The sequence below is a fragment of the Cebus imitator genome, unplaced genomic scaffold, assembly GCF_001604975.1.
Source record: "Cebus imitator isolate Cc_AM_T3 unplaced genomic scaffold, Cebus_imitator-1.0 Scaffold41, whole genome shotgun sequence".
NCBI lineage: Eukaryota > Metazoa > Chordata > Mammalia > Primates > Cebidae > Cebus > Cebus imitator.
The window spans coordinates 2674100-2684174 of record NW_016107356.1 but is presented as its reverse complement, the minus strand read 5'-3'; positions in this window follow the sequence as shown (position 1 = coordinate 2684174).

Genomic DNA, 10075 nt, shown 5'->3' with positions numbered 1-10075 from the left:
CTTTGTCTCAAAAAGAGAGAGAGAGAGAGAGAGAGAGAGAAAAAAGAATGTTAGTCAACCATAAAGGGAATGGAGTTCTGATACATGCTAAAACATGGATGAACCTTGAAGACATTATGCTAAGTGAAGTAAACTGGACACAAAAGGACAAATGTCCCATGATTTCACTTACATGAAATATCTAGAATAGGAAAATTTAAAGAAAAAGAAAGTAGAATTGAGGTTACCAGGAGCTGAGGGGCGAGAGATGGAGAATTATTTCTTAATTGGTACTGAGTTTTTATTTGGAGTGATGAAAAAGTTCTGGAAATAATGGTGATGATTGTACAACATTTTGAATGCAGTTAATGCCACTGAATTATACCCTTAAAATGGTTAAAATGGCAAATTGTATTTTATATATATTTAGCGCAGCTTTAAAAAATGAATAATGTCATATACCAAAAATCTTTGAGTGGCACACTTTAAATGGGCAAATAGGATGATATGTGAATTGTATCTCAATAAAGCTATTTAAAAAATCATACAACAACAACAAGAAGTGGGTCTGTGCTGACTGGGCGTGGTGGCTCACCCCTGTAATCCCAGCACTTTGGGAGGTCGAGGTGGGTGGATCACCTAAGGTCAGAAGTTCAAGACCAGCCTGGCCAACGTGGAGAAACCCTGTCTCTATTAAAAATACAAAATTAGCCGGGTGTGGTGGCACATGCCAGTAATCCCAGCTACTCAGGTGGCTGAGAATCGCTTGAACTCAGGATGCAGAGGCTGCAGTGAGCCGAGATAGCACCACTGCCCTCCAGCCTGGGCAAGACAGAGCAAGACTCCATCTCAATAAAAAAAAACAAGTGGGCCTGGGGAGATGGCTGTGGTGAGGGAGGTTGTGCAGTAGTCAGGGGTGTGTGACTGTGCTCGGGCTGATGTGCTTGCTGGACACCCAGAGAGAAGGGGAGAAGAGGCCACAATGGAAAGACGTTTAGGAGGCAGTTGGACGGCACAATGTGACCGGGCAGTCATGGGCTATGAGAGGAGTCTGAAGGACATCGCCCTGGCTTCCCTCTGCTTTGTCCCTTAGCCCCTCGCCATTAAATCAGAAGGTTTTGGTCCTAATCTTATCTCTTTAAGAATTTTGGAATCTTGCAAGAAAACTATATTGCTGAGCTATCTTTCTCTCTGGACCCTACACTTTTCTGAGAACTTTGTGGGTCAAATACCTAAACTCGAGGCACTGTAACAACTCATAGGTCAGAAAAGTGGGGAAAGGAATATATGTTTCAAAAAGGAGTGAACCTTGTGAAATCAATCTGGGGTCTGGAGAGAAATCATCTTTTCAACCAAGGCAGTTTTATTTAAATGCTTTCTGCTATGATGGAATTTGAATAATAAAAACAGTCATAGCCACTTGGTAATTCAGCACAGTTATGGGAGCTGGAATTAAAGTGAATGATGAATGGTGAGCCAAATAATAAAGTGTTTCCAAAATATTAATACTCACAACAACCCTTTGAGATAGGTAGTAACTAGGACTAACTACGAAATTTACTGGACCAGTGCAAAATGAAAAGGTGGGGCTCCTTGTTCAAAAATTATTAAGAATTCCAGGATGATGATGGCAGAGCATTAAACCAAGCATAGCTTAATGCTTTGAGCACAGGGCCCTGAGTGATTGCTCAGGTCATACGAAGCTGGCCCAGGTACAACAGGAATCTCCATTTCTCAGATGGAGATACTGAGGGCACAAAGTCATGCAACCATCCAAGCCAAGACTTGAAGCCCTCTTACACTGCAAAGGCACAGCAATTAGGTGGAGGTAAAATAAAAGGTTTCTTTCCTAAGCAGTGGCACCATTGGGAAATCTTGCTCCTTCTTGTACAAGTTTGAAAAGTGCCTCTGTAGTCACAGCATTCATTCCATGTGTACAAGAGGTAGCCTTTACAGGACTTCGTAAATTACAGGTCTTTCTTCCTGCCTCTTTGTTTTCTTTTAAAGCAATTCCTGCACCTTCTTTTCAGCTCCACATTTCATCTCTGTTTTCTTTCTTCCTTGAGATACTTTTCTCCCAACCTCTGCCATATCCAAGCCTTTTTTTTTTCTTTAGGTGGAACCTTGCTCTGTTGCTCAGGCTGGAGTGCAGTGGTGGCACGATCTTGGCTCACTGCAACCTCCGCCTCCCGGGTTCAAGTGATTCTCCTGCCTCAGCCTCCTGAGTAGCTGGGATCACAGGTGTGCACCACCATGCCCAGCTAAGTTTTTGCTATTTTTAGTAGAGACAGGGCTTTACCATGTTGGCCAGGCTGGTCTTGAACTACTGACCTCAGATGATCCACCCGCCTCGGTCTCCCAGAGTGCTGGGATTACAGGCTTGAGCCACCGCGCCCTGCCTCCAAACCCACTATGGGAGATGTTTATGTGCTTCGCACTCACACTGCAACCTGGAGTCGTGTCCTCTCACTTGGGCCATCGAGGTGAGGTTTTTGGCTTCCAACAAATGGGCTGACACAAGCTGCCGTTTGGAAACCTCAAAGAAACGAAGTTTTCAGCTCAGGAGAGAGAGGCCAAATGTCATCTGGAGTTAAAAGGCTTTTTTTAGAAAGCAACAAATGGTGGTTTGTTTCTAGAGCTGGCGCCACAGAGCCGCATCAATAGCAAGGAGCCTTCTTGGTGAGGACTGCAAAAGCCACAAGGCACTAGAAAGTGGGAAGATTGGGCCCCAAAGAGGTTTTTTTTGTTTTGTTTTGTTTTTGTTTTTTTTTCTGAGATGGAGTCTTGCTCCGTTGCCCAGGCTGGAGTGCAGTAGCACGATCTTGGCTCACTGCAACCTCTGCCTTCTGGGTTCCAGTGATTCTCCTGCCTCAGCCTCCTGAGTAACTGGGATTACAGGTGCGCACCACCACACCCAGCTAATTTTCATATTTTTAGTAGAGCCAGTGTTTCACCATATTGTCCAGGCTGGTCTCGAACTCCTGGCCTTGCGATCGCCCTGGCGTCATCCTCCCAAAGTGCTGAGATTACAGGCATGAGCCACCATACCCAGCCAGAAGGAGGTCTTTAAGAATATGTGCATAGCAGTCAACTGATGTCTGTACTGACAGCCCATCCAAGGTCAAAGGCATCTCATCCAATAGTGTCAACTTGTATTCAGATAGCCATTTAGGAGGCCTCCGGTTAAGTCCCAGCTCTGCCATTGAGACAGAGATCCACAGAGGCACTTGACCTCCCTGCCTCTCACATTTTCACAGCCACAAAATGAAAAGATTGAATGCTAAAGTCCATGTTGGTTCTAAAACCCCATAGCCTATTTAAAATAGATGTAGGATTTCAAAATATCTGGCTAAATCTATACTGATTCTTTTCATTCCTGAATATTTTCTTAAATATATATTCTCACTTATCTTTTGTATATGCTATTTGTTTATATGTGAATCACTGTCTTTGTAAAAGAAGAATGCAGCACGTGCAAACTCTTGGAGGTTTTCGAAGCCTTGTGAATAACTGAATGCAGATTCATGGGCAATTTTCAAGGCCGAGTGCAGTGGCTCACACCTGTAATCCCAACACTTTTAAGCCAAGGTGGGAGAATCACTTGAGATCAGGAGTTCAAGAGCAGCCTGGCCAACATTGGGAAACCTCGTCTCTACAAAAAAATACAAAAATTAGCCAGGAGTGGTGGCACACGCCTGTAGTCCCAGCTAACTTGGGAGGCTGAGGAAGGAGAATCGCTTGAACCTGAGGGGTAGAGATTGCAGAGAGCCGAGATGATGCCATTGCGCTCCAGCTTGGATGACAGAGCAAGACTCCATCTCAAAAACAAAAACAAAAACAAAAAAACCCACCATGGAAATTTTTCAGTGTGGGAATTCCCAGGTGTTCTAAGTGGTACACTCAGTTTCTGGAGTACACCATGGTTTCCAGCCTGGAGGGAGCAGGCACCTTTTCCCCACCAAGGGAGGCAGGAAGGTACTGGTTTCAACAGAAGCCCTGAGATGCCAGTGACCTGCTGCCTTCAGCAAATGCTACAGGGAGCTGGGCCAGCCTGAGCTCTACTCAGGAACAAAGAGCAGAAACTCCCACTCCTTCTCTCCACCCTCCTTATTGCTCCTCCCTTCTATCTGGGGACCAGGCACTCTTCCAGCCCAGTGCTCTGCCATCATTAAGGAAAGTGTGCTGAAGGAAGGAAACTCCCTAGAGCGTTAGAAAGAAGCAGCTCTGGTTCTGCTAAGCCCAGCTCGCCTGGTCAAGGTATAGGGCAGTGGTTATTGGTGTGGGCTCTGTGGTCAGAGCTCAAAGATTCAAATCCCAGCTCTGCCATGACCAGCAGTTGTGTTGTGGATTGTGATGGAGTTTAGAGCTTAACGAGCCAGTCAGGGCTGGGCGCAGTGGCTCACACCTGTTATCTCAGCATTTTGGGAGGCCAAGGCAGGTGGATCACCTGAGGTCAGGAGTTCGAGACCAGCCTGCCTAACATGGTGAAACCCATCTCTAATAAAAATACAAAAATTAGCCAGGCATGGTGGTGCGCATCTATAGTCCCAGCTACTCAGGAGGCTAAGGCAGGATAATTGCTTGAACCTAGTAGGCGGAAGTTGCAGTGAGCTGAGATCGTGTCACAGCACTCCAGCCTGGGCAACAGAGGGAGACTCCATCTCAAAAAAAAAAAAAAAAAAGGCAGTCAGAGTAAAAGCTTTATACACGGGTAGCAATGACAATAAATGTAATCATTTTATATACTTTGAGTGTTATTTTTTATTCAGTGTAAGATAGTGTTTGGTTTTAATTTATTTTTTAAAATTTTGTTTTGTTTGGTTTTTGAGACAGTCTCACTCACTCTATTGCCCAGGCTCAAGTACAGTGGCACAATCACAGCTCACTGTTGTCCAGCCTTCCGGGCTCAAATGATCCTCCTGCCTCAGCCTCCTGAGTGACTGGGAACACAGACATACAACACCACATCTGGCTAATTAAAAAAAATTCTTTTAGTAGAGATGAGGTCTTATTATGTTGTCCAGGCTGATCCCAAACTCCTGAACTCAAGTGATCCACCCACCTTGGCCTCCCAAAGTGCTGGGATTACAGGTGTGAGCCACCACATTTGGTTTTAATTTGAACTCTTAGGAACATTTCTGTCATTGAATACACTTTGCCTTCTTAGACAATGGTGGAAACAGCTTCCAACTTGTTTCTCTGAGTGACAGCAGCCCTGATCTTCTAGTGTAGGGGTCCCCAATCCCGGGCCATGGACCCTACTGGTGAGAGAAGTGAGAGAAGCTTCATTTGTATTTACAGACGCTCCCCATGGCTCACATGACTGCCTGGCCTCCGCCTCCTGTCAGATCAGTGGCAGCAGTAGAGTCTCATAGGAGTGTGAACCCTATTGTGGACTGTGCATGCGAGGGATCTAGGTTGCACGCTCCTTACCAGACTCTAAGCTGGACGTGGTGGCTCACACCTGTAATCCCAGCACTTTGGGAGGCCGAGGCAGATGGATCGCAAGGTCAGGAATTTGAGACCAGCCTGCCCAATGTGCTGAAACCCGGTCTCTATTAAAAACACAAAAAAATTAGCCTAGCGTGGTGGTGCATGCCTGTAATCCTAGCTACTCGGGAGGCTGAGGCAGAATTGCTTGAGCCCAGGACACGGAGGTTGCAGGAGCCGAGATCACGCCACTGCACTCCAGCCTGGGTGACAGAGTGAAACTCCGTTTCAAAAAAAAAAAATTTAATGCCTGATAATCTGTCACTGTCTCCCATCACCCCCAGATGAGACCATCTAGCTGCAGGAAAATAAGCTCCCACTGATTCTACATAATAGTGAGTTGCGTAATTATTTCATTATATAACACAATGTGATAATAATAGAATTAAGTGCATAATAAATAGAATGCACTTGAATCATCCCAAAACCATCTCCATCTCCCCAGTCCCCATCTTTGGAAGAACTTTCTTCTACAAAATTGGTCTCCATGTCGGGCGTTGTGGCTCACACCTGTAATCCTAGCACTTTGGGAGGCCAAGGTGGGTGGATCACCTGAGATCAGGAGTTCAAGACCAGCCTGGGCTACATTGGGAAAACCTGTCTCTACTAAAAATACAAAATTAGCTGGGCAGGGTGGTGTAGTCCTAGCTACTCCAACTGAAGAAGGAGGAGAATTGCTTGATCCCAGGAGGCAGAGGTTGCCGTGAGCCTAGATTGTGTCACTGCACTCCAGCCTGGATGACAGAACAAAACTCCATCTCAAAAAAAAAAAAAAAAAAAAAAAAAAAGAGAGAGAGAGAAAAGAAACTGGTCCTTGGTAGCAAAAAAATCCCAGCCTCCTGAGTAGCTGAGATTACAGGTGCTGCCACCAGACCTGGTTAATTTTTCTATTTTTAGTAGAGACGGGGTTTCACCATGTTGGCCAGGATGGTCTCGAACTCCTGACCTCAAGAGGGTCTCCTGCCTCAGCCTCCCAAAGTGCTGGGATTATAGGTGTTAGCCACCGCGCCTGGCCCATTTTAACCATTTTTAAGTGTACAGTTCAGTGGTATTAGGTACCTTTGCATTCTTGTGCAGCCATCACCACTCTGTATCTACAGAACTCTTTTCATTTTGCTAAACTGAAGCTCTGCACCCATTACACACCAACTCCCCATCCCCACCTCTCCCCAGCCCTGGCAGCCACCATCCTACTTCTGTTTCTACAGTTCTGACTTCTCTGGGTAGCTCGTATCAGTGGAATCATACAGGGTTAATTGGCACATTTCACTTCATGACCTCGGGTGCATCCCGGTCGTAGCATACGTCAGAATATCTTTCCTTCCTGAGGTTGAATGGTATCTTGTTGTATGTAGGTGCCACATTAGCTCCTTTAGTGCCTTTGACTCTCCTGGAAGGAAGAAAAGAGGGGTAGTCATGGATCTGCCCGGTCTGTTTCCCTCTGGTCAGCAGCAGTTTAAAAAACAAACGAAAACCTCAGCAAAAGTCTCAGAAGGGTGAGAGAGATGCGGGAAGGCTGAGGACTGTTGCACAGGCAGGTGGCGGGGGAAGGAAAAGGCGGGAGCTTCAGACAGTTGTGGGTTCCTCACACCCAACCCCTGAATGCCACTAGGAGCTGTCAATGGCGCCCTCTGTAGGTGGGAATCTTAATTTATGTCTTAGGAGTCATGACCGTGGTCCATGAATTTCAAAAATATATTTTTATTATGGTGACATATACGTAACATAAAATTTACCATATTAGTCATCTTAACTGTAAAGTTCAGTAACATTAAGTATGTTCACATGATTGTGCAGCCACCATCAACATCCATCTCGAGAGCTCTTCATCTTCCAGAATGGAATCTCTGCACCCATTTAAAGATCAACTCTCCACTCCCCCGTCTCCTAGCCCCTGGCAACCATTTCACTTTCTGTCTCTCTGAATTTGACTACTGTAGGTAACTCATATCAGTGGAATTATACAGTATTTCTCCTTTTGTGCCTAGCTTATTTCACTTAGCATAATGTTTTCAAGGTTGTGAGAATTGTATCCCTTTTTAAGACTGAAAAATAGTCCACGGTACGTACATACCACATTTTGTGTATGCATTCATCCACTGATGGACACTGGTGGATTCCACCTTTTGGTTCTTGTGAATAATGCTGCTATGAACATGGATGTACAAAAACTTTACGAGTTTTAAATGCTTATTCTCAAGAGAAAGCTTCAGGCTACCGAAAAGAAAATGAATCAAAGTTCACAAAGGGAATTTAGAATTAACAAAAGTGAGCTCTGATTAAAGATATAAACCAGTGGTTCTCAATATTTCTCAGTTCATGGCACCTTTAGCATCTCAATAATTTTTCAAGTGTCCCAGGACAAAACCCAAACCCAAACCTGAACTGTTGGGTTTATTAAATAGCTATATCCAAACAATCTAAGTATTTGTGTTCTAGTAATAAAGAAGCAGTTTACATATATACATAAATACATAGAGATGGAAATAAAAATGTTTTTATTTATTTATTTTTACTTTTTGAAACAGAGTCACCCTCTGTCTCCCAGGCTGGAGTGCAACAGAGTCTCTCTCTGCCTCCCGGGTTCAAGCAATTCTCCTGCCTCAGCCTCCCAAGTAGCTGGGACTATAGGTGCATGCCACCATGCCCAGCTGATTTTTGTATTTTTGGTAGAGATGGGGTTTTACAATGTTGGCCAGGCTAGTCTTGAACTCCTGACCTCAGACGATCCACCCACATTGGCCTCCAAAAGTGTTGGGATTACAGGCAGGAGCCACCATGCCCACCCCTTCTTTATCCTTAAATAAGCACATATATTTACTAATGGGGTGTGTGTGCCTGCTGGACACATCACTATTTCTTCAACCTTGAAATCAGATTGGACACCACGCTCTCATTTCCTGTCCTGTGTTGATTTTAGCTTGGTGCTTGCTCTTTTTTTTTGAGACAGGGTCTTGCTTTGTTCCCCAGGCCAGAATTCAGTGTCTTGATCAGTTCACTACAAACTTGAACTCCTGGGCTCAAGCCATCCTCCTGCCTCAGCCTCCCAAAGTGCTGGGATTACAGGTGTGAGTCACCGTGCCTGGCCTTGACTACATTTTTCATTTTGAAATGACTCTGCATTTGCAGAACATTTGAAAAAATTCCTTATACTCTCAGCCAGTTTCATCTAATGTTTTCCATTGCTCTCAGTTGTGTGGTACATTTGCTAACTAAGAAACCAGCATTGGGACATTACCATGAACTAAGAGCCAGACTGTATTTTGCTTGTGCTTTTCTAGTTTTTCCCCAGTGGCCTTTTCCTGCTCCAGGACACAACTGTGCATTTCATCATCATGTCTTCCATCACATCTGGTCTGTGGTAGTGTTTCAGTTCTTCACTGATTTTATGACCTCGACAGTTTTATAGGGTACTGTTCATGTACTTTTTAGACTGTCCCTCAGTTTAGGTTTGTCTGATGTTTTCACAATTGGGCTGGGGTTATGGATTTCAGGAAGGATATACAGAGGCAAAGCATCTTCATCACATCACATCAGGGGTACATAACAGTAACATGATTTATGTACATCTAACAGTATATACATGACATTAACTTTGATCCCTTGGATAAGGTAGTGTTTGTCATGCTTCCCTATTATAAAGGTACCATTTTTCCCTTTTCATATTCCAGTCTTTAGAAGTAGGTTCTAAACCTACACTGGGGAAGTGGGCAGGAGTATGTGAATTAAGCTCCACCTCTTGAAGCAGAAGTATCTACATGCATTATTTGGATTACTTTTATAAGAAAGGTTTATCTCTTCTCCCCCATTTATTTACTTAGCAATCAATTTATCTTTATTTTGTTATTATTATTTCTTTTTCTTTTTTGAGACAGAGTTTCTCTCTTGTTGCCCAGGCTGGGGCGCAATGTCACAGTCTTGGCTCACTGCAACCTCTGCCTCCCAGGTTGAAGTCATTCTCCTGCCTCCCAAGTAGCTGGGATTACAGGCATGCACCACCACGCCTTGCTAATTTTGTAGTTTTAGTAGAGGTGGGGGTTTTTCCATGTTGGTGAGGCTGGTCTGGAACTCCCAACCTCAGGTAATCCTCCCACCTCGGCATCCCAAAGTGCTGGGATTACAGGCGTGAACCACTGTGCCCAGCCTATTATTATTATTTTTTTTAGAGATGGTGTCTTGCTAAACTGTTGCCCAGGCTGGACCCAAACTCGTGGGCTCTAGTGATCCTCCTGCCTCAGCCTCCCAAGGTGCTAGGATTACAGGCATGTGCCACCATGCCTGGTGATCATCATTTTTTATATCAGCATAGACTTATGTATATTTATTTAATACCCTAGGTTATAATCCAATGCTATATTATTCATTTTGTCACCAAAACTGTTCCATTGGGAGTTCTTTCAACTTGGTTCTTGAGACTCTTTGACATAGTTCCATTCTTTTGTTTTTGACGCATTTCTTACTTTCTGGTACTACAAGATGCTCTAGGCTCACCCTATGTGTTCCCTGTCCCAGAATGGCTGTCCTAGAATCAGCCATTTCTCTAAGGAGCCCTGGTTCTTTTTATTTTTATATATTTTTTTTGTTTTATTTTTTCCTTTTCCTTTTT